The sequence below is a fragment of the Pinus tabuliformis genome, chromosome 5_1 (genome assembly GCF_031772625.1).
Source record: "Pinus tabuliformis cultivar Carrire ecotype Pingquan chromosome 5_1, CPIR1, whole genome shotgun sequence".
NCBI lineage: Eukaryota > Viridiplantae > Streptophyta > Pinopsida > Pinales > Pinaceae > Pinus > Pinus tabuliformis.
In genome coordinates, this window is record NC_142305.1 from 869643033 (window position 1) to 869669267 (window position 26235).

Here is a 26235-nt window from a genome sequence, read left to right on the forward strand (position 1 = left end):
AATCCTTAGCAAACAAACCTTGATCATTGACTACTATTCCACATTCATAGAACAAGTGTCTTTAGAATAAACTATAAAGGAAACATAATACCATAGAGAAAGAAACCTTTTTCCTGTGGTAAAAGAAGTGGCTTATAGATATAGCCTTGTCCATGGCTAAAATCTACTTCTAATGCTTTTAATAGAATGCATGCCTCAATATCACCTTGCAGAGGAGAGCATCACGACCTAGGTCATGTGCAAAAAACATAACGATTCCCCTAATATATCCATTTTGCTTGCTAGAACCCACTCCATTCTTGCATATACAGATAAAAACTACCCATCTCTATGAAAAAAATCTAGCTTTGTACAATAAAAAAGTTGATTATCCTATTGAAATTTTATCAACAAACAACAATTAATGCAAATTTGAAATTTCACTTCTTAGCAAGAGGTTTCTTAATTCCTAATCCTATGAATTTTCATTCCTATGACTATTATGAAATGCGAATAAAATAATAGCAATAACAAAAATCAATAATACAAAATGACAAATTACTACATGACATAAAATGTTAATCGCGATATTTTTCATAAGCTAGATACTAAAAATTTGAGCAATTTTAAGTGACATGGCTACAAATGACCAACCCAAACTACTAATATATATTAGGGACAAACATTTGTGACTAGATGACAACTATGTGAATAAAATTAGTAGTTTTTTTTGTGCCTTATATGTAATTGAGTTAATTTAGTACCATAGTCATTTTGGTATGCTTTATCATGTCCATGTTTATGATTTTCTTGTGAATTATTTTTTGCAATATCCATGGATGTGTTGGCTATGTTTCACAACACCACAACCAATTATAAGATGTACAATATAATTATATACATTATATTAAATTGCAACTTGATCCAGGCCCACATTTTACTTGCTGGCTTACTGTCATTGCACAATGACCCAAATAATATGCTTATATATTATATACACTTATAACTAACACACACACACACATGCACACAAAGTTACACTAATAACTAAAATAAAACTATATATAGAAATAAATAAATAAACATAGAATAAATAGTAAATTGGATCTAGCCTCAATGGTTTGGAGAAACGTTTGTCATCCTCCCCACCCAACTTCAATCCATGTAAGTGATATGTTTTAGCTATGTTGTGCAAGCAATCCTTTCTATGGACAGAAACGATCCCTCTAGTCCTATGGTTGAATCTAGCAACAAACGAAGACAAATATATGTAAACGTTCCTAGTCTATACCAGAAAACACTGAGGAAGATAGATGACCTACCTCACTCTGATGCTAACATCCATTGGTGTCGTCCTTGATTCTTTTGTTTCCAAGCTCAATCTCCTATTCACCGTTATGGATGAATACCTACAAGGAAGATCACATGGAGACAAAAAACACATACATAGAAAAATTCATTCCAATATAAACCATGTAACAGATCAAGGAGTATTACACTAAATGAGAAAAAATTAACACATTTATGGAAAGAAAACACTTAATGTATTATTAATAGATGGTAAAGGATCGTTACAACAACTTAAGCCTTGATGTTGGAAGCCTCCTTTAGGTGAGTTTCCAAGTCCTAGCCTTAACCTTCAAGCACTCCTTTTTCCTTAGAAAAATGGGCATCAATTGGGCATAGTTCAACACTAGGAGGTTAACCAATCATAAGGCAACCATTAGTGGAAGGAGAGGGAGTTGAGGATCCATGAAAGGAGGGAGAAGTTCCACATCTCAAGGGAAAGGTTCATGAAAGTAGGATTAAGGGCCAGGAATGGGAGGTCTCGTTCCAATTCTCATTCACATGTAACTAGCTTGCCATTCTTGAGACTTCTAGTAAGAGAAGCTTCTCCTCCATTTTGGGAAAAAATTCCTGAAGAGGTTCAGTGCAGGTTTTCCTGATAAAAGTCGCGCTGACAGGGCTAGGAATGTATAATGCAAAAAGTTACCAACAGAGGTCACTAGGCATGCAAAACACGTTGATCTTGAAAAATAAAGTTTTTGACAAGTTCTTTAGAAATATTTCAATGAAAGTATTCTTCTTTTCTTCAGGATGTTTCATGGTGAATACATTGAAATCTTCCATCGTTTGTGGCATTAAATGCACAAATTTCAACACTTCAGGATACAATATGGGGAGTGTGACAAAATAATGTATAACCGATGCCCCCAAAAGCATGAAAGTTGAACAAGAAGTGATGGTTGAAGTGCTTTACAAGCCAAGGCAAGGACCCAGAGAAACAACATTAGGATACCTACAAATAAAACATGATACAAGATATTTGACATCTCTGATGTAAGTATGCCTAATAATACATCTAGGAGTAGGCATCTAACAATACATAAATCCACGACATGGACACAACCATCCGAATATAAAGGATTATGTTTATGGATCCACAACATGGACACGACCATCCCAATAGAAGGGATCATGTGTATAATCATGAATACTTAATAGCTCCACACAACTTGGATTTATCAGATGAAACCTAGGGTCTTCATCTCTGTCCCAATCCAACCAAACTACGAATCTAACCATGCAAATAAATGTGTCAGAGTCGAACATGGTAGAAACCACCTGATTATTGGTCAATGTTGTAAAACGTTAACAGGCACAAGAGAAACCACCAATGATGATGATGGATCTCAAGGTACAACAACACAATCCACGAGTGTGAACAATGAAGCTGAATTCAAACACTCACAAAATAATTTGATCAAAGGCCAATGATGTGAACCTATTGTCGAATGCAAATAACCTTCCATTGAGGCATGCAACCTCCAAGGTACTGAAATGGAGTTTCTAGACCATGTTCCTAGATAATGAGTTAAAGTCGACATGAAGTGACCCATTGAAGGAGGGCCATAATGTTCCCCACATCATCGACACGAAACATAGGATTTTGCAGAGTTGGCAAGAGTGATTCAAGATTGCTGCATAAAAGTCAAACAAGGTATAAGTCATTTGAATTGGCAAGTGGGACTTCTCTTGAAAATATCATCGACACAACTCCGAAATTTGGCAGCATTGGACTCAAAATAGGATCAAAGGTCATGGTGACAATATATAATCAAATGAGAGGCAAATGGATTTACCAAAATCAATAAGACAAGTGACAAAGTGAGGATGTCGCAAACCCGACATGAGATATAGATAAGTGTCATGTGCAAGAGTGACATACTACCTTTCATACAAAATACAGGATATATGTTTCTTTCCATTTTCCCCCACTATTTCTAGCAAGTACCTCTCTATTTTTAATCTCAAGCTCGAAGATGATACCATATGCTTGTTGTATAAGTTCATCCTCCAGATGAATCTATCTTAGTATTTATAACAAGCCCTAGGAGGTAGTAGCTCGGTCTCGTCATGGTGACAAATCCTTCGTCATTTGAAGTTTACGAGTCCTATGGAGGGGTAAATCGACATATTTTTCATGTTTAGAGAGTTTGAAAAAGAGGCGAAAAGAAAACTCCAGATGTCCCTTTTCGTAGATAGTCTCTTAAGTCCAAAAAGGTAGAAAACAATACTCAAGAGAACATTTTAGCCATGTTCGACTAAGGTATTCCTTTTTTGTGGCTAGTCTATCTTTAAACTTATACTGATTAGAGGTCTTTTCATTTACTTTTACGAGTTTGAAAAGACTAGTGCTTGATAATATTTTCATATTTTGGGAGTTTGAAAAGAGATGAAAGAGGAATCCACCTAAAGGAATGAGTGGTATAAAAGGATAGAAATGGGTTCCTGACATGATGAAACTTCTCAAAACATGAAAAGGTCAAGATTGGCTAATAATACCACTCATTGCCTAAGGGTAAAAAAACCAAGTGAAAGCACATGATCGGCCAAAGAGATGGTGACGATGGAACGAAAAAACCAAGGCTCATCTAGCAAAAATAAGATGATAAACATGGAAATCACGAGAGGTAAAGTGGGAATGGTTTCATTTTTACACAAGCTTGAAACATGTGAAGCTATGCTTGAGGATACTTGAAGATGGTTTCATTTTTTCACAAGCTTGAAACATGAGAAAAAAATATGCTTGGATTTGGTTTCAGTTTTACACAAGCTTGAAAAAAAGAAAAACTATGCTTGACACTGGTTTCATTTTTACACAAGCTTGAAATAAAGAAAAACTATGTTTGGGATATGTTTGCATGCCCCTAGCATAGTGACTCAATTTGAGGTACATGCCCCCCAAGCTTCATTTCATTCACCTAAGTAGACTACTAGGTACTAAAAGGTGCATGGAATGAAGGTTCATTTACGAGATCAAGTGAAAAAATCGACTGGGAATTTACGAGATCTAATCGAATCAAATTGGAAGGGGATTTGTTTCGTTTTTTAACGAACTTGACACAGGAAAATAACCATGCTCATGAAACCTTGTTTAATTTTTGAACAAACTTGAAACAAGTAAAGGAAATCTACTCCAAAAAACTTGATTCATTTTTTAAGGAGCTTGACACAAGGCAAGAAACTCTGCTCTGAAAACCTTGATTTATTTTTTAAGGAGCTTGACACAAGATAAGGAACTCTGCTCTGAAAACCTTGATTCATTTTTTAAGGAGCTTGACACAAGACAAGGAATCCTGCTCCAAAAACCTTGATTCATGGTCCATAAGAGGCCATGACTTCCAAGAGGTTCTCATTAGATGGGAGAACAATGCTCCGGAAGGGATACATTTCAAGGGATCTAATGGAAAGTTCAGGCTCCAATGCCCCGAGTACATGATGCACTATATCACTAACTAGATCATCAGTAGATGCGGGCATGGAACAATTTGCCACATAATTAACCTGTGGCGCGGGTGATACCACTTGCATACAAGGAACATTTAGGGAACATGGTTGATTATGAGTCAAATTAGGACCAACGAACGAAAGCTGATCAATGGTCACTATTCTTCCTTCATGCGGGAAACATATGACACGAAAGAGAGAAGAGACAAGAGCTCCCATGACATAAAAATAGTCACGTCCAAGGAATCAATTAAAATCCAAAGGGCCTTGGACAACTATCACATCATATAGATGATTTTTCCTCCCAAAGTAGTAAGCAACTTAGGAAGGATCCCTAATAGTTGACTAGTTCCTCTGTTAAAAGCTAATAGATTCTAGGTAACGGACACAAGTTGTGGAGAACCTATAGCTTACCAAGTGGTTGAGGACATAATACTAATTGATGTGCCTTCAGCTATGATTGTGCCAAGTATAGGTATATTATAAGTCTGTACTATGATTTGGAAGGGCACATAAGAAGGAAGATGATATCCTGTAAGTCGACTCCAATCAAAGGAAGTGACCATACTACTTGGAGGGGGTGCCATGGGAAGGAGAAATGTTGTCATTTTGTATTTTTGAGGTTGAGGGAGTAAACACATAGGAAAACCTCAAAACCACTTTGGAAGCTGGGATCTATGCCTGCCAGCTTCAGAGAGGGATCTCTCTGTAAAATTTAGCTTTGTTTTATGTGAATTTTAGGATAGTTATGACTGTACTTTTTGTTTTGATTTGATTAGTTTAGTTTATTTAAGTGTTATAATTCCATTGACCATGGAGTCTATAAATTAAATTGGATTTTGCATCAATTTTTTGAGGAGTTCTCACAAGGCAAGCTAGGTTGCACTATTTGGATCTTTTCATAAATTAAATGGATGGTAAAATAACAGAAGTGTAAGGTTTAGTAGAAATCAAGGAGAAATTAAGAATTCCTTGATTCGACTTCAGCGGAAAACATTAAAATTACCAACAACCAAAATAGGGCGCTCTAAGTAACAAATCCTATTTATCACAGTTTCTGTTAATTAATTCAGATACTCAGAATAACAGAGAAAGAAAAATAATGTTTAAATAGATAAACATAAGAGACACATCACCATTTGGTACACCACATGAATCCTGTGAAATGTCCTTGTATTATTGATGCTCCAGTACTTGGAAAAATACAATATGAAGAGGAAATTACATTCAGAAATCAACATCTCTTACTTCAAATGATGAAGTATTTATAAAAATTATAAACTAAAATATCTTGAAAAAATATCAAGATTTGTTACAAATAGAACTGAAATATAGGATATTCAAAACTAATGAATCTACTTGGAACTATCTTTGTGGATTGTTGGTGACAAAGAAGAGCAATTTGAATTTGATAGAAACTCTTATTTGATGATGTGGCATCCAAGTCAATCACTGTCTTTGAGCTTATTTCTCCCAAAATTCTGAAAAATAGGGTCCTATAATACCTTTGTATATCCCAAACCATAATAGCTGTTAGAAAACCAAGAGAGGTTTTTGAAAATTCGTTTCCACCTGCTCAGAAACCGCATTTGAAAACACTGGCTAAAAACAGGAAAATTTGGGAAAACATGCCTGCAAATATTCATTTGAATCTCCCAAACCATAATAGATGTTACAAAACTGAGAGAGGTTTTTGTGCATGAGGATGTTAGAAACAAAAACCTATTTCAGTTTTTAAAAATGGATTCTTATTTGTCTATAAAAGATGTTTGAAATTATTGTGTTGTATATGAAAAAACATATTTTTAACTGACCATGAAACGAACATGTGATGTGGAGGCGTGAGGTTACATGGAGGTGGAGATGATGTGGAGATAGGACGTGGAGGTGAGTGGGGACAAAAGTCCAAGTGGAAGGCAATGAGTGGTGTGGGAGTGATAGTAAGGTCAAATGTTAATTTCATAATGGACATGGCTAGGTGTTGGGATAGGATTGGAGGGGAGTGCGTGGGAAGAGCTAGTGGGAAAGGGGGAGAAGCTTGGTGGATTTCGGAGGGGGTATAAGGCAGTAAGTGGTATTGGCCGGGGGGTGTTGTGAAAGGTGGGGAAGGCACCACATATGGATGGGGCTTGACAGAAAAACAACCTTTTCAGACACCCCCCCCATCCTTGCCCCAACGATAAAGGCAAGATGGAGAGCGGGGGTCGAAGAAGAATATGGACCATGGATCGTGAGTGGGAAAGGATCTTGATGCTTACGATGATGTCCTTTAACCAAATACGACAAAGAAAGGTTTGTCCATATGCACTTTTTGCTTTGCCTTCAAACTTAGGATAAATATGAAGTATGAAATATATGTGAAAACACTTTATCCTATAGCGCAAGTTTTGCCTTTTTACAATGTCATAAAAAGTTAGGATAAAATGGAATGAGCATATATTTTGTTCTTCTCAAGGTTTTGACCTTTTTTGAAAATAACTTACAACATGGAATATTATTTACAACATCTGAAATATAATAATCATCAGCTATAATCAAGAAATCCTATGAAAATTATAGGACCCTAACAGTGGCTCCAGCTAGGGATGGCACTTCCTGGTGAAGTGTCAAGAACGCCGTAGACTAGTATCCTGATCCATTGGGTCGATCTCAAATCTGCAACCTTTTCTGCCATAAAATCTCTGTGACTGAAAATCTTCAAATTGGAATCAAAACCATTCTGCACACTGAAATCTGAAATACACACTGAACTGAAAGTTGTACTGTTATCTGAAACTGAAATTGACAATAATTCTTGAAAAAATATGCTCAAGGCACTGAGCTTGTTTGCACTCTGCTACCTACTCTAATATGATAAAATGATTTCCATATCAAGTGATAACAAACATCCAATGCAACCACTCAAGCAAATGGATACTTAACTGAAGTTTGCATTCCACTTCTTTAGGTGGAAAAATAAATTCAGAAAATGGAAACTCAACTTTTCCACTAGATCTAATAGCTGCATTGATGAACTTGGAAAATTCTCCCTTCACCAATGACTGCAATAAACTGACCAAAGGATCATGGAAAACATGCAACATAAGATCTTCAGGATGATTTAAAATAGGAAAACAAACCTCATTCCAAACTGTTGTTTTGCTTATGTGTTGAAATTGATTCTCTTCAAACAGAATGGGAGAAAACTGTTTTTCCTTGTTATTATCCACTGTAGTCAAGTGTTCTGAATGCTCTTGAATCTCCTCAAATATGACAAAAATATCAAATGCAACAGACAAATCCTTATCATTTGCTTGGCTAGACAAAATATTACAAGGTAGTTGCAAACGCTCATTAATTTCAATTGAAGGAATATGACTTGCATCAATATTTTTCCTTTCTTCATTAATATCCAAGGAAGAAACTAATGCTTGAGAACTTTTATTATCTTCTTCAAGAGCTATAACTTGAGACAAGATATAACATGAAAGAGAATTGGAGACAAGGTCTTCATCATGCAAATCTAATTGGTATTTAATCACTAAAGAAAACATTACTTGTTGAAATTGTTCTTGTGGATCAAGAGAATTAAGCTCCGCTGGTTCTTCTTTCGGATCACAAGACTGCTAAGTGTTAATGTGTTCATCCGTGGCATCTGAAATATCCTGCTGATTTTCATTGCTATCCTCTTCTTGATCGAGTTCAAGCTGCTGAATTTCTTCCTTATCCTCTGGCTGATCAGTTTGTTGTGGTGTTGCAAGAATTATTTCCTATGGGGAATCTTCATGAATAGATAGACAACATACATCCTCTATTTCTTCCTGAGGGGAAGACAATTCAAGAAATACTTCTACTTTTTGTTCATAATGCTGAAAAAGATTTCCATCTAAAGCCTCTAGTATTTCATCATTTGTGAACTGATCATCATCATAGTATTCAATTGTTGAATTGAGGCTTCTGTGATCCATATTAATTTTATGAGAGATTTTTCGGCGTAAATCACAAGATATTTCATTTGTCGATGCGTTTCGCACCAACTAGTGTGGTTCATCGTTAGGACAAGTTAAATGAGTAGATCAGGCTTTGCATGTTAAATAGATAGAGCAGAAACGCCAACGGCTATATTGACAACGGCTCGATTTGACTGGATTAGTTAGGACCGGATTAGGGTTATAACCATTATTTAATTCAAAATTAACCTGGGTTAGTTAGATTCTTGTTAGAACAAAGGTAAATGGTCCATTTATAATTATATATATATATATATGAAAAAAATATTTATAAATAAATAAATTATAACCCAAACTAATATACAATAAAAGTAAGTTAGTTATAAAAATTGTTAAATATATAAATATATCTAAATATCTAGATTCAAACATAAGTCAAAGGGGCGTTCCATATATTAATATATAAATAAATATTAAATTAATTATGAACTAAATTAATATAAATAATAATTATTTATAGAAGTTCAACAAATATATATAAATAATAGGGTAACTTAAGGATATGATAATAGAGCAATCTAATGATATTATAAATAAAATAAATTAATCTAAATTAGTAGTAAGAAATCCAAGTTATTAAATATAAAAGTTATAAATATTAGGGAAATATATAAATAGGGGTTATATAATTTTATTAAAAAAGATAACTTATACCTTTAAGAAATTAAAAAATATATTAAGATAAAATAGTTAAAAATAAACTAATTTTAATTAAATAGTTATCTATGAAAGTTGGTTAAATATATAAATACTAAAGTAATTTAAGGGTTAGAAAGAAAATGTTAATATTTAAAATAAAAGGTCTGGGTTAAAATAATCAAATAATAATTTCAATCTTATATTCATTAATTTATTAGCATGAATAAGAGCTACTACAAGAACTTCAAGGAACAAAGGCCCCATTTCCTTTGTTCTCATCATGAGTTTCCTTTACTACCTTTTCGCCATTAGTAAGAATTTCTTGTAGCAACTTTGTCAAATCTATCTTCAAATCTTCCATGTATCCTTTAAGTTTCACTTCTATACCATCCATATTAGTTTCCATGCCATCCCTTTTAGCTTCCATGCCATCCATCTTAGCTTCCACACCATTCATCTTAGCTTCCATGCCTTTCTTTAAACCATCCATCTTAGCTTTTGTTACTTTTTGTGAGAGTGAAAATTGTTGAACTTAGTCTTGTAATGTTGATATATCATGTTGCATTTCTTCCACTTCTTCATGAGTCATGGAAAATATTGTTGAGAATGCAACAAGATGATGGAGCTTAGTGGAAAGGAGTCGCCTTCACTAAGTGGGCCTGCAGGCAAATTATGGCGCAAAGTCTATTTTTAGACCATGTCTATTTTTAGACATATGGATCATGGTTTATGAGTTGCAGAATGATGTTTATGGATGATTAGTCATGTTGGGAAAAATATATGGACTTCTATTTCTGGTTCACAGCAGGAGTGATCAAAGTCTATTTTTAGACTGCCAGGTTAAAAATAGAAAAGTCAAATATTATTGTCTCATAATAATATTTAGACTATAAACTTTATCTTATCCTCTTGGAGCACTTCAATTTGAGCTACAGATGTGGCACATGCAGCTGTCAGAAGGAAATACACTTTTCTTGTGAATCAGTTGAGCTATTGCATGCAGGACATCCGTTAGAACTCATGCATGTGAGTTTTGTGGAGTTGGATGTGGAGTTGATGGAGTTGTGTTCAGTTTGACTTGGTTAAACTAGTTGTAATTAGTCTAACTGCAAATAGACTAGTGATGAGTGATGTGAATTAATTGATTAATTAATTCACTAATTATTAACTCATAATGCAACTGAAGAATACATCAGTTAACTCAGTGCATGTACAGTTCAGTGGAGACAGGTGTTAGAGGTTGAGATTGCTATCAGTTGTGACTATAGTTGTGCATGAGATCTTACACAATCAATGGATTGAGTATGCCCATGAGAATTTCTTAGTATATGCCCAGTGATATAGCCTGTGCTCACGTGATTTTCAGTGTGAGTTATTTTCACATGGTATTATGCAATAGAGGCAAGCAAAGCAGTAGAGAAGATTTGAACCTGTGACTTGTTCGGATCTGAGCTAGTTTTGTGTGTAACAGGTGGAGATAGTGCTGGATACTTGAGAGGAGTATTGTACTATGTATTGTTACATGTTCTCAATCATTAATATACAGATAGTGTGGGGTTTTCAGCTGTAAGCTTTCCCTGGGTTACATACTGTGTTAATGTGTGCATGCTATTGATGTTTCATTGTTCTTGATGCTGCTAAATTGATGATCAACGTAGAGGAGGTTATGTATTATGCATGTATTCCAAAATAGTGTATAATCAGAATAATCTCTGTTGAATATGTGTTTATTATTCAAAATTTCTACATGGTATCAGAGCTGTTGATCATCAGATCTACTATTCAGGAAGTGTTTACATTCTATTTCTTTAGGCAGAGTCTGTAATCGGGCCAGGTAGCCTCTGGATTCATCCTTCATTTGGAAGGTGAGATATCCGGTAAAAGCCCATATAGTCAATCTCTATACAAGAAATACTTTTTTCTCACGAATCTTAGATCGGAGGCGGTTGAGTTTGGAGCTGGTGGAATTCGAATTTGCAGCAGTTTTTTCTTGGTATCAACGTGGCAATGTCTTTCAACAGATTGCGATTGGAGTATGCTCTTGAGGGCAACTCGAACTATATTTCATGGAAGGATAGGATGGAGGCAGTGTTGGATTATAATGGGTTGAAGGATTTCATAGAGACTGATGTCCCAAAGCCTACTGATGCTGCGCAGGTTGATGCTTGGCAAAAGAAGACATCAAAGTGTCGAAGGATTCTGTTGGAGGGCGTGAAGGATCACATTGTGTCCAGCTTGCATGGAAAGGCTTCTCCATACTTGATGTGGAAAGTTTTGATAGATATATTCCAAAGCAAGAGCGATCAGAGGAAGCTAGCACTCAAGGATAAACTCAGAAACATCAAATGTGAGAAGGGAGATAGTATGCCCAAGTATCTCACAAAGTTCACTCAGTGCAGAGATGAGCTGGGAAGTGTGGGGGTGACTGTCAATGATGAGGACTTGGTGAGCTTGGCTCTCCTTGGTCTTCCGAAGAGTTTGCATTCCTATCAGGACTCTGTCAATGGTTGGGAGAAATTGCCAGGATGGGAGAGACTTTGGTCAGATCTTGTGCAGGAGGAGATCAGGCGGAATACCAGGGATGGATCTTCATCAAAGGGAACTGATGAAGAAAATTGCGCCTTGGCTGCCAAAAAAAAGAAGGGGAAGAACAAGAAAGCTTGTCAGTCTGGTGTGAAAGGCAAGAAGCAGGAAATGTCCAAGGTGAAGTTCTTTCACTGTCACCAGCACGGACACTATGCCACTAATTGTCTGCAGAAGAAGAATAACAAGCAAGCTGTTGGATCTGCAGCAGGAGAGGCTCTAGCCTCGCAGTTTGAGCTTGATTTTTCATTGATCGCATGCTTGGTTTCAAGTGTGATGGGATTGGTGTGATTCTTGGATAGTGGTGTGTATTTTCACATGACAAGAGATCGAGATTTGTTTTCTGATTTGGAGGACAAAGATATTGGAGTGCACATCGAGATGGGTGATGATGGTAGATACGATCGGTATTGGTACCATTTCCTTTGAGAGGGAGTTTGGTAAACCCTTCGTATTGAAGGAAGTGATGCATGTTCCAGGATTGAAGAAGAATCTTATCTCTGTGGCGATGTTAGAAGACAAGGGATATGATGTTGTTTTCAGCGAGGGAAAGGCTTTCCTGCGCAGCAAGACAACTGGAGAAACCCGAAAGATAGGGGTTCAAGTGAGGAATCTTTATCAGTTGCATGTAGATGGATGCGCATCAATGGCATGCAAGGAAGAAGGATTAGTGAGCTGGGATGATGGCGAGTTGTGGCACATGAGATTGGGTCACCTTCACCATGGAGCCTTGAAGATACTGTAGCAGATCACTACAAGGCTTCCTAAAGGCACTCTTGCGCAGTCAGATCATTGCAAGGGGTGTACTTTGGGAAAGTTTATGAAAGCCACCTTTCACGAGAAGGATAGTCGCACCACGAAAATCCTTGAGAGAATTCACACAAACATGTGTGGACCTTTCTTAGCAGCTTCGACAACAAAACATAGGTATTATGTGATTTTTGTTGATGATTTCTCTCGTAAGTGCTGGATCTTCTTCATGCAGAAGAAGAGTGAGAGATACTCAAAGTTCTGTGAGTTCAAAGCACTGGTTGAGAAGGAGTCGGGGAAGAAGGTGAAGGCTCTTAGGAGTGATAATGGTTTTGAATACATCTTTGGCAAGTTCAAGGACTTTTGCAGTGTAGAAGGGATTTGAAGAGAGCTCATAGCTCCCCATAACCCACAACAAAACAGGGTTGCTGAGCGGAAGAATAGAACGATCATGGGTGCTGCACGGGTGATGTTACATGATCAGGGCCTACCCCTTTACTTGTGGGCGGAAGCATGCAATACAGTAGTTTATGTGCAGAACCGTTGTCCTCACAGGATACTTGGCATGAGTACACCCGAGGAGGCTTATTCTGGTAAGAAGCCTGATCTTTCTCATTTGAGGATTTTTGGTGCTAACGTTTATATGCATGTGACGAAGGATGCCAGGAAGAAGTTGGAGCCAACCGCAGAGGTTGGGATATTTGTGGGGTACACTGATACGCCCCACAACTATCATTTGTATTTGCCAGACAGTGGAAAGACTGTTGTGCAACGGGATATAAAATTTCAGGAGGAGAAAGCCATGAAGTGTTCGCTTGAGAGGGAGCTACACTTGCATGAAGATGAGGAGCTATTAGTTCCTAAGGATGAGCTTCAGGACGTGGATCAGCCACAGGACGAAGTTCATGGAGTGGAAGAGACCACTCAAGCAGCGCCAACCATCAGAGGGTGAAAGCACTTGACAGAAGCTGAGCGATTGGCTCAAGATGCAGAGAAAGTTGTAGGACCACCTACAGCCCAACGTAGGCAGAGACAGTCACGTGATTGGTACACTGGATACATGGCTCTTATGAGAAAATGTGTTGTGACTGAGCCATCCTCTTTCAAGGAAGCTATGGAGGATCCCGCATGGGTAGACGCCATGGTAGAAGAGTATGATTCGATTGTCAGAAACAGTGCATGGGAGATTGTTCCTAGACCAGAAGGGAAATCAGTGGTGGGTTCGAGATGGATCTACAAAGTTAAGTAGGCAGCTGATGGGAGTGTGGAGAAGTACAAGGCAAGATTTGTTTCCCGAGGCTTTTCACAGATAGAGGGGATCGATTATGAGGAGACCTTTGCACCTGTTGCAAGGTATTCTTCCATACGAACGATTCTTTCTCTCTCAGCGCAGATGGGATGGCACATTCATCAGATGGATGTGAAGACTGTGTTCCTCAATAGAGTCATTGAGGAGGAGGTGTACATAGAACAGCCCGAAGGTTTTGAGATCTTCAGCAGCGAGTCGCATGTGTGCAGGTTCAAGAGAGCGTTGTATGGGTTGAAACAAGCACCACGTGCTTGGTACACATGGATAGACAATTATTTCACCGGACTTGGATTCTCCAAGAGTGAGGCGGATCCTAACCTATACCAGATTGTGGTGGAGGGTAAGTCGCTTATCATTGTACTTTATGTAGATGATTTGATTCTAACGGGTGATGAGCTGTTGATACTTTCATGCAAGGATGATCTTGCTAAGGAGTTTGAGATGAAGGATTTGGTCCTCCTTCATTATTTCCTGGGATTGGAAATTTGGCAGCGCAGTGATGGACTATTTGTTTCTCAGGGTAAGTATGCTCGGGAGATACTGGAGAAGTTCAACATGCATGGCTATAAGCCTGTTGATACTCCTCTTCCTGGAGGTTGGAGGAAGGAGGATGCCACTTTGACAGAAGATGTGGATGCCACTATTTATCGACAGTTGGTGGGGTCACTTACGTATCTGGTCAATACATGACCCGATATATGCTATGCTGTTAACCAGCTTTCACAAGCTATGGTTAAGCCTACCAAGCTCTTCTGGAAGGCAGGAAGCATGTATTGCATTATTTGAGAGGCACATCACGATATGGTCTGTGGTACAGACAGGAGGATGAGGTGAAGCTATGTGGCTTCACGGATGCAGATTGGGCAGGGAGCCCAACGGACAGAAAGAGCACATCAGGAGGGGTCTTCAGTATCGGGTTGACAACAGTTCCTTGGTACAACAGGAAGCAGAGATCCGTGGCACTCAGTTCAGCAGAGGCCGAGTATATGGTAGCAAGTTTGGCTGCATGCGAGGCTATATGGATGAGGAAGATCCTGGTCGGTTTGTTCGGTTCTCACTTGGATCCTACTGTGATTTACTGTGATAACTAGAGTTGCATTAAACTCTCGGATAATCCTATATTTCATGATAGATCTAAACACATTGACATCAGGTACCATCATATCAGAGATTGTGTGCAGCGGAGAATCATGTTACTTTCATACATTCCAACAGAGGATCAGGATGCTGATATCTTGACGAAGGCACTCACCAGGAGAAAATTCGAATACCACCGAGGCAGGATAGGGGTTGTTGATAATCCATATCTTATTGAGAGGGAGTGTTGAGAATGCAACAAGATGATGGAGCTTAGTGGAAAGGAGTCACCTTCACTAAGTGGGACCACAGGCAAATTATGGCGCAAAGTCTATTTTTAGACAGATGGATCATGGTCTATGAGTTGCAGAATGCTGTTTATGGATGATTGGTCATGTTGGGAAAAATAGATGGACTTCTATTTCTAGTTCATAGTAGGAGTAGTCAAAGTTTATTTTAGACTGCCAGGTTAAAAATAGAAAAGTCAAATATTATTGTCTCATAATAATATTTAGACTATAAACTTTATCTTATCCTCTTGGAGCACTTCACTTTGAGCTACAGATGTGGCACATGCATCTATAAGAAGGAAATACACTTTTCTTGTGAGTCAGTTGAGCTATTGCATGCAGGACATCAGTTAGAACTCATGCATGTGAGTTTTGTGGAGTTGGATGTGGAGTTGATGGAGTTGTGTTCAGTTTGACTTGGTTAAACTAGTTGTAATTAGTATAACTGCAAATAGACTAGTGATGAGTGATGTGAATTAATTGATTAATTAATTCACTAATTATTAACTCATAATGCAACTGAAGAATACATCAGTTAACTCAGTGCATGTACAGTTCAGTGGAGACAGGTGTTAGAGGTTGAGATTGTTATCAGTTGTGACTATAGTTGTGCATGAGATCTTGCACAATCAATGGATTGAGTATGCCCATGATAATTGCTCAGTACATGCCCAGTGATATAGCCTGTGCTCATGTGATTTTCAGTGTGAGTGATTTTCACATGGTATTTTGCAATAGAGGCAGGCAAAGAAGTGGAGAAGATTTGAACCTGTGACTTGTTCAGATCTAAGCTAGTTTTGTGTGTAACAGGCGGAGATAGTGTTGGATACTTGAGAGGAGTATTGTACTATGTTCTCAATCATTAATATACAGATAGTGTGGGGTTTTCAGCTGTAAGCTTTCCCCGGGTTACATACTGTGTTAATGTGTGCATGCTATTGATGTTTCATTGTTTTTGATGCTGCTAAATTGATGGTCAACGTAGAGGAGGTTATGTATTATGCATGTATTCCGCAATAGTGTATAATCAGGATAATCTCTGTTGAATATGTGTTTATTATTCAAAATTTCTACAAAGATTTTAGGTTGCTTACTAGGTGTTTCCATTTTCTTTCTTCGGGGCATCAATTAATGATAATTATGCCTCACTATGCCCTTTGAATCACTTCAAACTAATTTTTCAAACCAAACTCATGCAAATATTTCAAACCAAACTCTATGGGGCACAATAATAACAATATGGGGACAACATGGGCCCAAGAATAACAACAAGGGATACAATGACAATACTATTAAGGGAATACACTAGTATTATAGGGACCTAACAAAAATGGTTTCCAAACTTACAAAAAAATATATTTTTAACAGAGGATCATGGATATAATTACACTTGTGACTTAATGCATTTATCAAAGGTTTTCTCCTTCTTTCTTTAATTTATAAAGGTGAATAGAAACTCCAAATTGAACATGGTGATTATTATTTATGTACTTCTAGAGGTGACTTAAATGTCAATACTATTATCATTCTTTATCATTGCCTCTTTGGCCTAGTTATAGATTGACTTAACTTTGTATTAGACCAAGTAAAGTTTTAGCCTTGACTATAGAGTTCCTATCATGTTTTCTTTTTTCTTAATCAATTACATCTTGTAGTTTTCCTCTAGAGAAAATTTAAACATAATAAAAAAGGAACTTGGAGGACTAATGTAAACAAATATGCTTATTTAAGTTTCATTTTTTCATTGAAGAGTAGCAACTAACTATCTTATTCTAGTTCAAGTGCTAATATGAATTTGGGTAAGTGTTTATGGGAAATGGTGATTTTGGGCTTAGGACTTAATAATAAAAACTAATCCCACCAACTAATATTTATATGCAACAATTGGTGATACTTCAAATAGAAGTAGATTTTGTGTCTATATACTATTTTAAATTATTTCAGATTTGTTAATTACCATATAATATTCATAATTGAATGTATAACATCAAATATGAGTCATTGTTGAATGTTGATAACTGATCAATACCATGTACATGATGAGAGTATAGTGAATGAGAAGGGCTTGGAGAGATACTCATGTCCATGTAAAGATTGTCACGCTAGAAAGATGAAAAAAATAACTATGCTTTGTTCACATATGATAAGATATGTGCATAATGGTATAATCCCTTAGCTAGAAAATAATTGTCTAGATATGATACAATTACATATCATGAGAGATGAAGAGGTACCATACATAGTACTAAACATGGATGAAGAGGTATCTATCTTAGATGGTGGGTTTGGAGTTGATAAAGTGTTAAAAGAGAGTCTTAATAGTGCTTGGAACAATTTTATGGAGGGTGCTTTAAAACCTATGTATGGTACTTGTAAGTTAAGTCATTTTGATAACAATCCTGCAAATTTTAAAGTTGCAAGCAATTCATGGTTGGACAAAAGAGTGTAGATGATTTATCAACATTGTTACATTGATTGTTATGATTAAACTCCACATTTCCAATAAAACAATCAATCTAAAACATAAATAACTAAGCTAGGATTAGGCAATTAAAACATGAGACATGTCCACATGGTTGTGTATTATTATGGAAAAATCTAGTAGGTGAGGCAAAATTTATAAAATATCAAGAAGGGAGATATACAACAAAGGTGAAATCAACTAGAATTCCTAGAAAGTTTCTTCACACCTTCCCACTAGTCTCATGAATCTTTTGAATATATATGTGCTGAGACATTGCTAGAATTATATATTGGCACACCCAAAACAAGAGAATTGATGAAAAATAATGACATGTGCCTAATTATAAGGTGTGGATGGAATTTGAAAAAAAATGGGTTGGTTGTTCCTAATATCCTCATAGTATAAGGTTGGGTTTGGCTATAGATGGTGTGAACGCATTCTAAAATCCTAAATGGTCAACTTGGTCAGTGATTTTGATAAATTATAACACGCCTCCATGGTTAGGAACTAAACCATTTTATTAATGCTATCATTTATTATACAAGAAAGAAAAGTGTGACTTGAAATGATTGATGTTTATTTAGAGTCGTTAAAAGATGAACTATTAGAATTGTGAATATAAATTGAAGCAATTCAATTTTTAATAGATGGTGATTCGACCAAATTAACTTTAAGAATTTACATGCATTAGATCCCTTGAATTTTGATAGGTTGATGGAAGAGGTTGTTGAAGCCCTTTGTTTATTTGAAGAAGGATTTCTGCCAACAATATTTAATATTTCTATGCATCTTTTGATACTTCTAGAATATAAACTACAACATTTTGGCCTGGTAAGAACAAGATGGATTTATCATATATAATAATATTTTAAGGCTTTAAAAACCCTTTTGTACTAGGTAAAAGTTCAATGCAAGAGGCCATTTTTTATAAAATATATGAAGGATTTTTAAAACCTCAACCAATAAATATAGGATGGTGATGAAGATGAGAAAATTGTAGGTGAAGTATCAGAAGATAGGTGGCACCACTTTAATTTGTCACACAAAGAAACACTTATGATACATAATTATGTTGTTTAAAAAACCACTTCATTTGATAAGTGGTACAAGTGAAAATATTCTCTATAGTATAATTTATTTTTTCAATTTCATTTACACATTTATATTATTATTCTTACTATCTTGTATGTTCATATTCTATGTAGCAAATACAAATAATAAAATTAAATAAGCTTGTAACACTATCACAAGTGTAGGTATGTCATGATTTTATTGGAAGTGTTTCTTTTCTAAAATTTGAGGGATTGATTGTTGATGTAAACAATGATGGAGATGAAGAAGGTCAATATATAACAATAAAGGAAATTAAGTTTTCACAATCTTCATATTTATATGCTTGGAATTTTAGTGGAATATGGGCCTATGGTAGTCATTTAATAGTGGAAGAAAAGGACAAAGGATAGGCAAATTGTGATTGTACTGTTAGTGTTGAATTTCATCATGAATTGAGAATAAATCTTATGTTGGATTCATCCAAGAAATTATTCAAGTTAATTATGGTAAAATTGGTCCTATATTATCAAAATGTAAATAGATTAAACCATCCATATTAAAACATGATAATAACTGAATTGTACATGTAAACACATGCCAAGTTTTATAAAAAATTGATGAGTTACATGTTCCTCTTTTCAAATTAACCAATCATTTCTAATTGATGACATAACAAGTTTGGGATGGTCATTTTCCATTCAAATTGAGTCTTATTCAAAATAAAAATTCATGGGAATTATTTATATAATGCTTGCTAGTTAGTATGATAATTTACAAGAACCATTGCAAAAGAAGACACTTAAGACGACGATAGAGAATTTGAAGAGGAGACTTTTATTCCTAATGAAGATATTGAGAGAGAGAATGTAATGCATGTTGTAATTGAAGATGAGGAAGAAAGTGAAGTATATGCATAGACAAGTCATGATTTGGATTATAATCCTAATGGAAATTTAGATGAATATTATGACAAATTTTCACATTAACTTTCTTCTCACTTATTGGGTGCTAACTCCAAACTTTGGTGGTCACTAAACTAGTTACCACTTCCGTTTTAGTTGAACTATCCACCTTGTTGAACAATGTTAGTTTTAAATTTTACATTTAAACTTGTTAAGAGTCAAACATGGCCTTCAAGGTTCACTAAGCCAATGATATTCTTTGAGTGATTGTTATTGTTGAATATGGTTGTTCAATGTTTACTATTTTCAGTTTTTATTTCCAATCTTTGTACTTATCCTCCAAGTAGTATGAAAATTATACATACTACATATATATTATAAGTGAGTGATTCATGACTACATAGTACATATCAAATGGTCCAAATATAATCATTGGCTAGTTTTTATCTATAAGAAGTCAATGTTTTCATAGAAACTTACGATGGAATTTAGTAGCAAGCATATGAATGGTACTATATTAAACAATTTTGCATCCATAGAAGTCGAAAGGTTTTTTTTTCCAATAAAATTAAATATTTTATATTCAAAGGTGGAGAATAAATAATACAATATTTATATGCCTTATGACTATAAGAGACAACAAGATTTACATGTGAACAAAAGTTCCATACAGGATCATCAAATAATACTCCAAAGATCCATTTCTCCTAGTTCCTTTGAAACCTCTATTACTAGCTTTTTTGTCTTAATTATAGATCCAAATAGTTTTAGTGAACATATTACAATCATCAAGAAGTAACTGTCCTGTGAGATTAACTACATATTAATATATAGAAAAAGATAATTATAATATTTTTTGTGTCTCTACCGAGACACTTACATTATGTTCTTCCATCAATATGAAAATATGAGCCTGAAGAATGCCTTTCTTTGACAAATCAAAAAGTATCTTCCTCATTTTTTAGTAATATGAAGATATTAGTCAAGGAAATTTGATTAAGAATTAATGTATAGCAAATGAGTTTCCAATACCTAAAAAATTACATTATCTGCGTATTTTCCCCTCCTCATTCATTTAATGTCTAGGAGAGAATCCCCAAATACATGTAGGTTATATAATCTTCTTGAAATAACTAATTTTAATAGATCCCTTAGAGCAATAAATTCTTCTTTGTTGTTAGCCCATATTCCCAAATTTTCCTTAAACTTAATAAAGTGTTCATTAAAAATATATAAGACAACTCTTGATCCACAAATATGATTTCCCCCCTAACAAGGACAATAAAAATATGTCAAGGAAGAATCTTGTCAATTACAAGTTCTCCTACTAGTTTTGTCCATATATTGTTCTTAAATCAAAGGAAGATGGAGATAATATGTGCCATTACTTGGTAGGTGGGATATGTATTTCTTCAATTAGCAGGTTATTTATAGCCTACCAAACATCCCACAAAATGAAAAAAGGAATCAACCTCAACTATTTTAGTTATTTCTTTGTAACCAACCATGCAAACAAGAGTTGACATCTTTTCCAATCCAAAAATTATTTGTATTTATCCATTAATAATACCCTTCCAAGCTTGTATCATAAATGGAAAAAAAATAGCTAAGTATCAATTAATTTCATCACTACTTTTGCATAAAACAAAAATTCCAGGGCCCGAGTTTTCTTTTTTGAAGAGCCTCAACAAGCTAGGTGTATAATGAACTAATTCCTACAATAGAAAATCCATATTGCCTAATTATAGGATATTAAATGTATTATCATGGTTTTCCAATGGTATTATCACACTTTTCTTTCTTAGGATTGATAATTTTCCACAATCTCTGATGAAGACATTAATAAGAGCACACATAATGGAAAACCTAGCAAATTCAATCACATTTGAGAGCCCTCATCCCTTATCAAATTTCTACCTCAAATGCAAAGGAGAAAAATCAACACCAACCACCAAGCTTCAAAATCCCTTAATCCTCAAGAATTTATACCTTCATCAAAGGTTTTGAAGTGGAATCATCAAAGTGTGAGAAAATGTAGAGGACAAATAGATATATGTAATATGATATGGATAACAATGTGGATGCATAGTACAACTATTAGTAGAATTTCTTGGGCTCAAACATAATTAAATCCCCCATTGCTTGTTTTAGGTCGAACTTGACCATAATTGATACACTAAAGCTTCCTCACAAAATTACGCATCAAACTTCTCAACTAGTATATCTTCTCTTCACTTAATCTATTCACTATCAATTTATTTAGTAATATACCTATATTCAATCTTAAGTTCATTTAGTCCTTGATTTATACCCCTTATAATATAATTTCCAAGGTCATTCAATGTTTTCCTTATAAATTATCGAGGTTGATCTTTTTCCATCACAAATTATTCTAATATCCAATTGGGCTACCCCTCGAAGAGATTGAAAAGAATGTTTTCTAATTCACCATATCATTTTGGTTCTCTTTATTTCTTTTGTCTTAAGAAGCGTAGTACACTCTCTTTCTATCCATAGATAATAATGATGAAAATGCCATCATTATTTACATGGGATTGTAACCTTTATGCAATCACTTCATAACCCACACTTTTTATTTCTTCACATTTACTTCTACTATAAGAAAATGAAAGAACTCCAACTTCACTAGCAACGAACCTAAATAACATAGTTCTATCTACTCTAGGTGGCCTAATGAGAAGAATTCCTTTTGACAACTTGTGATCAATGATTTCAAGTATTCAAAAAGGTGTCACAAGGTTATTATGTAGTGATTGGTGACTCTTAAATATTCTTATTAGTCCTCCTGTAACACTTAACACTTTTATATGAATCTTTTAGTGATTCCGACTCATTTGATCCATCTATACTTCATGAGCCAAGCTCTTAGCATAACTTGATATGTGTCTTTATTATGAATTTGAAGCTTCATCCCAATACTTGCATTAGTCTAGGTAAGGAAGTGCCTCCAAGAAAAGTCTTTCAATGACCTTCTGAAATTCGTCTTCTTGAGATTTTGCACATAAAGAAAATATAAAAAAAATCTAGTGATATGTAAAACAAGCCCCGTTGTCACAATAATTTCACAATGGATAACATATCATAAAAATAAAAATATTTACTATGAATATTATATATATGTATAGAGAAACCATTAATTGATATAATTTCATTAAATTGTTTGGTGTCAAATTGTCACATGTTTGAAGCTATCAAGAATCCAATCAAATGAATTGGTGTAGCTAGTTGTAATGTATCTTCTATCTCCTGGTATTAGATTCGTCATTAAAAAGGTTTGCTACTGGTTTATTATATAGTTAGAATATATTATAGTTAGACTATATTACACTGGTTTTTTCTTGGTATCTTACTTTGTAGGCTATAACAACTAAGTTTTTTGGTATTAATAACGGAAACATCATTGGGAATATGATTTTATTATTATTATTATGAAAGATGTGTGAGAGAAAAAGAAAACTAATGACATTGTTTATGTTAAATTTTGGATATCAAGATATGAAGAAGGGATTAAACTAAAAAACTAATAACGATAATGTGCAAATGAGAACGAATGTTAAATATTTATGCTTTTGTGGTTTGGAAAATAGTTACGTAGTTATTCCACTTAAACTTTCACTTCTAGCCATATAGTATATAATTTGTTTAATGATGTGTGCCATGCATGCTTTTTCTTATTGCAAAGAAAAATAGGAGAAAAAATAAAGGGTATGTAAAGAGAAATTGTGGCCAATGCATGAGTGGCTCAACACATGCAAAGCGTGACGAGACCTAATATATCACGTGACATACAATAGATTCTTGATAAACCTGAGGAAAATTAAAGAAAATGTTTGAAGGCACATCTATAGAATATTTTCTGGCAAAGATTACAAGAGGCGAGACAACTAGAAATATTGTGAAGGTCCCCATGTTTCTAGTTGAGACAACTTGCACGGCAAAAAAAGACAAATTTCCACTAAGCATATGGCTTTTTGGTTGAATGTGTATTATTATATATTTCAATTTATTTATCAAACTATTTATGTTTTGAACTTGATCTTTACTTGTATGTGTAAAGAGATAATAGTTAACAAGTTACAAAAGATATTATGCAATATAAGTAAGATTTTTTAGATTATTGTATAGAGATTAAGATGTCAAAATCTACGACAAAATACTTTTTATAGGGTTGAAGTTTAAAAAACCCTAATAGGGGCACTTCAAATGTTGAAAATCAACAAAATGGCTATCAACATGCAATGAAATCCATATGTAATGGGTTGACAAAGACAACTTCATACACAGTCTTTTCCATTACACTTATTATTGTGGCATGGAAGAAGCAAACATTTCTCGTTTCATATGATGTAACCTAAGTTTAGTACCCATATAACTATTTCTTTTCTTAATTTTTTTTCCTCAATTTTCATTCACTTATGAGCCATTTTTTTTCCTCCATTTTCATTCACTTATGAGCCATTTTTTTTTCTTGAATGACAATGCATATCAATATTAGGAAGGAACTTCATATTTGGGTGGTGAAAATTTGTTGCAAGACTAAAAAAGGAGCATCAAGTTTCAATCTTAGATGCTATAAAAAGTACTTGAACCAAAACATGTAAAGGTATGATAATTATAAAAATATATTTTAATAGAAATATCTTTATGTTACATGCTCTGGTAATCTATTCATTTATACTGTATTCTCATGCTAAACAATATAGTATATCTACAAAATTCTTGATCATAATACTATCAATACTCATTTCTATACTAAAATATCTACACAATGTCTTAAAGGATCCCTAATAACACTACCTTTATGGCAACTTCATTGCCATGTAACTCACAAGTGTATCAATTTTTTTTTTTTCTTTGAAGGTTGTTCATTCTCATATTTTCAAGTCAAAATCATTAAAAGAATTGTCTAATAATAATGTTAAGAATTGCCAATCTAATAATGTTAAGCACATATTCAATGTCATATTTCTCTTCTAATCTTCACCACTTCCATTGTTGATGAGGGTCTGTTTTAGATGGCCTACCAGGTGGGTGCACACATCTTGCATGCTTTTGTATCTTTTCATAAATTATAGCAAATAAACACAATTATTGAGCACAACTCATTTCCTTGACATTTAAATATTTGCAAATTGAATGCACAAGTACCCTATACCGTTTAACTTTACCACTTCATAGAAGGGCAACTAAATATGGTAATTTACATGATCCATATAAAAGCAACTATGTTTATTCTTGAGCCTTTTGTCGAAGTTTCAATTTAACTATTAGAAATCATAGCTTTGGAATGTTGTGACATTCACTAATCTAGATTGGACCATTACATTTTTTGTCATCCATCTTGGTGATTTCAAGGTGGAAAAATTAGAGAAGTAAGCTTACATGAGTAGTTTTAGCAGTGAGTCCTAGTTAAGAGAATTGGGGTAAAAAATCTAAGGCTATTTTGAGGGCTAAAATGTCGGTTTTTGGGGTAAAACATTGCTGCTTAAGTGTAGCACCCTTATCAAACTATGAAAGTAGTTTTAGCGGTGGGACCTAGTTTGGAGAATTGGGGCCATAAAACTTTCAAGTCTAGTTTTAGGCCTTAAATAACATTTTTTGGGGGTAAAGCATTGTCGATTAAGTGCATCACCACTAGTTCTACTCTACACTTGAATGCCTTTCCAATGATGTAAGAATCACATCAATCATAGTTTGGATGCAAAAGTTATGCTTTTTGGAAGTCAACCTATTATTATTGACCACCATAATTCGAGATGATGCCACATTAACCCTATTACTCATGGAAAAGGGGCTAACTATGTAAGCTCTATGAAGAAGATTTTAGAAGGGTTGGTTTGTAACTCAGATTGAGGGTTGAATGGGTCAAATTTAACTCCTAGTAGGCTATCAAGCTTGACCCATAAGTACATGAAGCTTTCTTTATTACAAAATATTGTAATTAAACTAATTACGTAAAGTATATTAACTTACAACATCTATTAAACTGCAAAATTTGAATTTTAAATGTGTTAAGATATAGAAGCGTTTTGTGTTTGGGTTGTATATTTGAATCATCAAAGGATTTAAGTAATGCTTTTGGAAAAAAAAACTAATGAATAAATTAAATAAATTTGTAAAAATTAATAGTTAAAAATATATAGCTCATGGGGCAAAGAATAGACGATGATGACATGTGCTATTAAGGCATTTTGTGATGTGAAGGTCATCGGTTTGAAACTCCGTGGGAAAAATCTAGCCATGTTAAGGGTCGGTGTGGCCATTCCCGAGTGATTTTGATGGCTTAGGTGCCCCTAGTTCGCAGTTTCTCAAGCCAAAGGTTAAGCATGAAGTCATCTTATGACTCACACAACTTAGCAAACAAAAATAAATAGTGAAAAATATATGA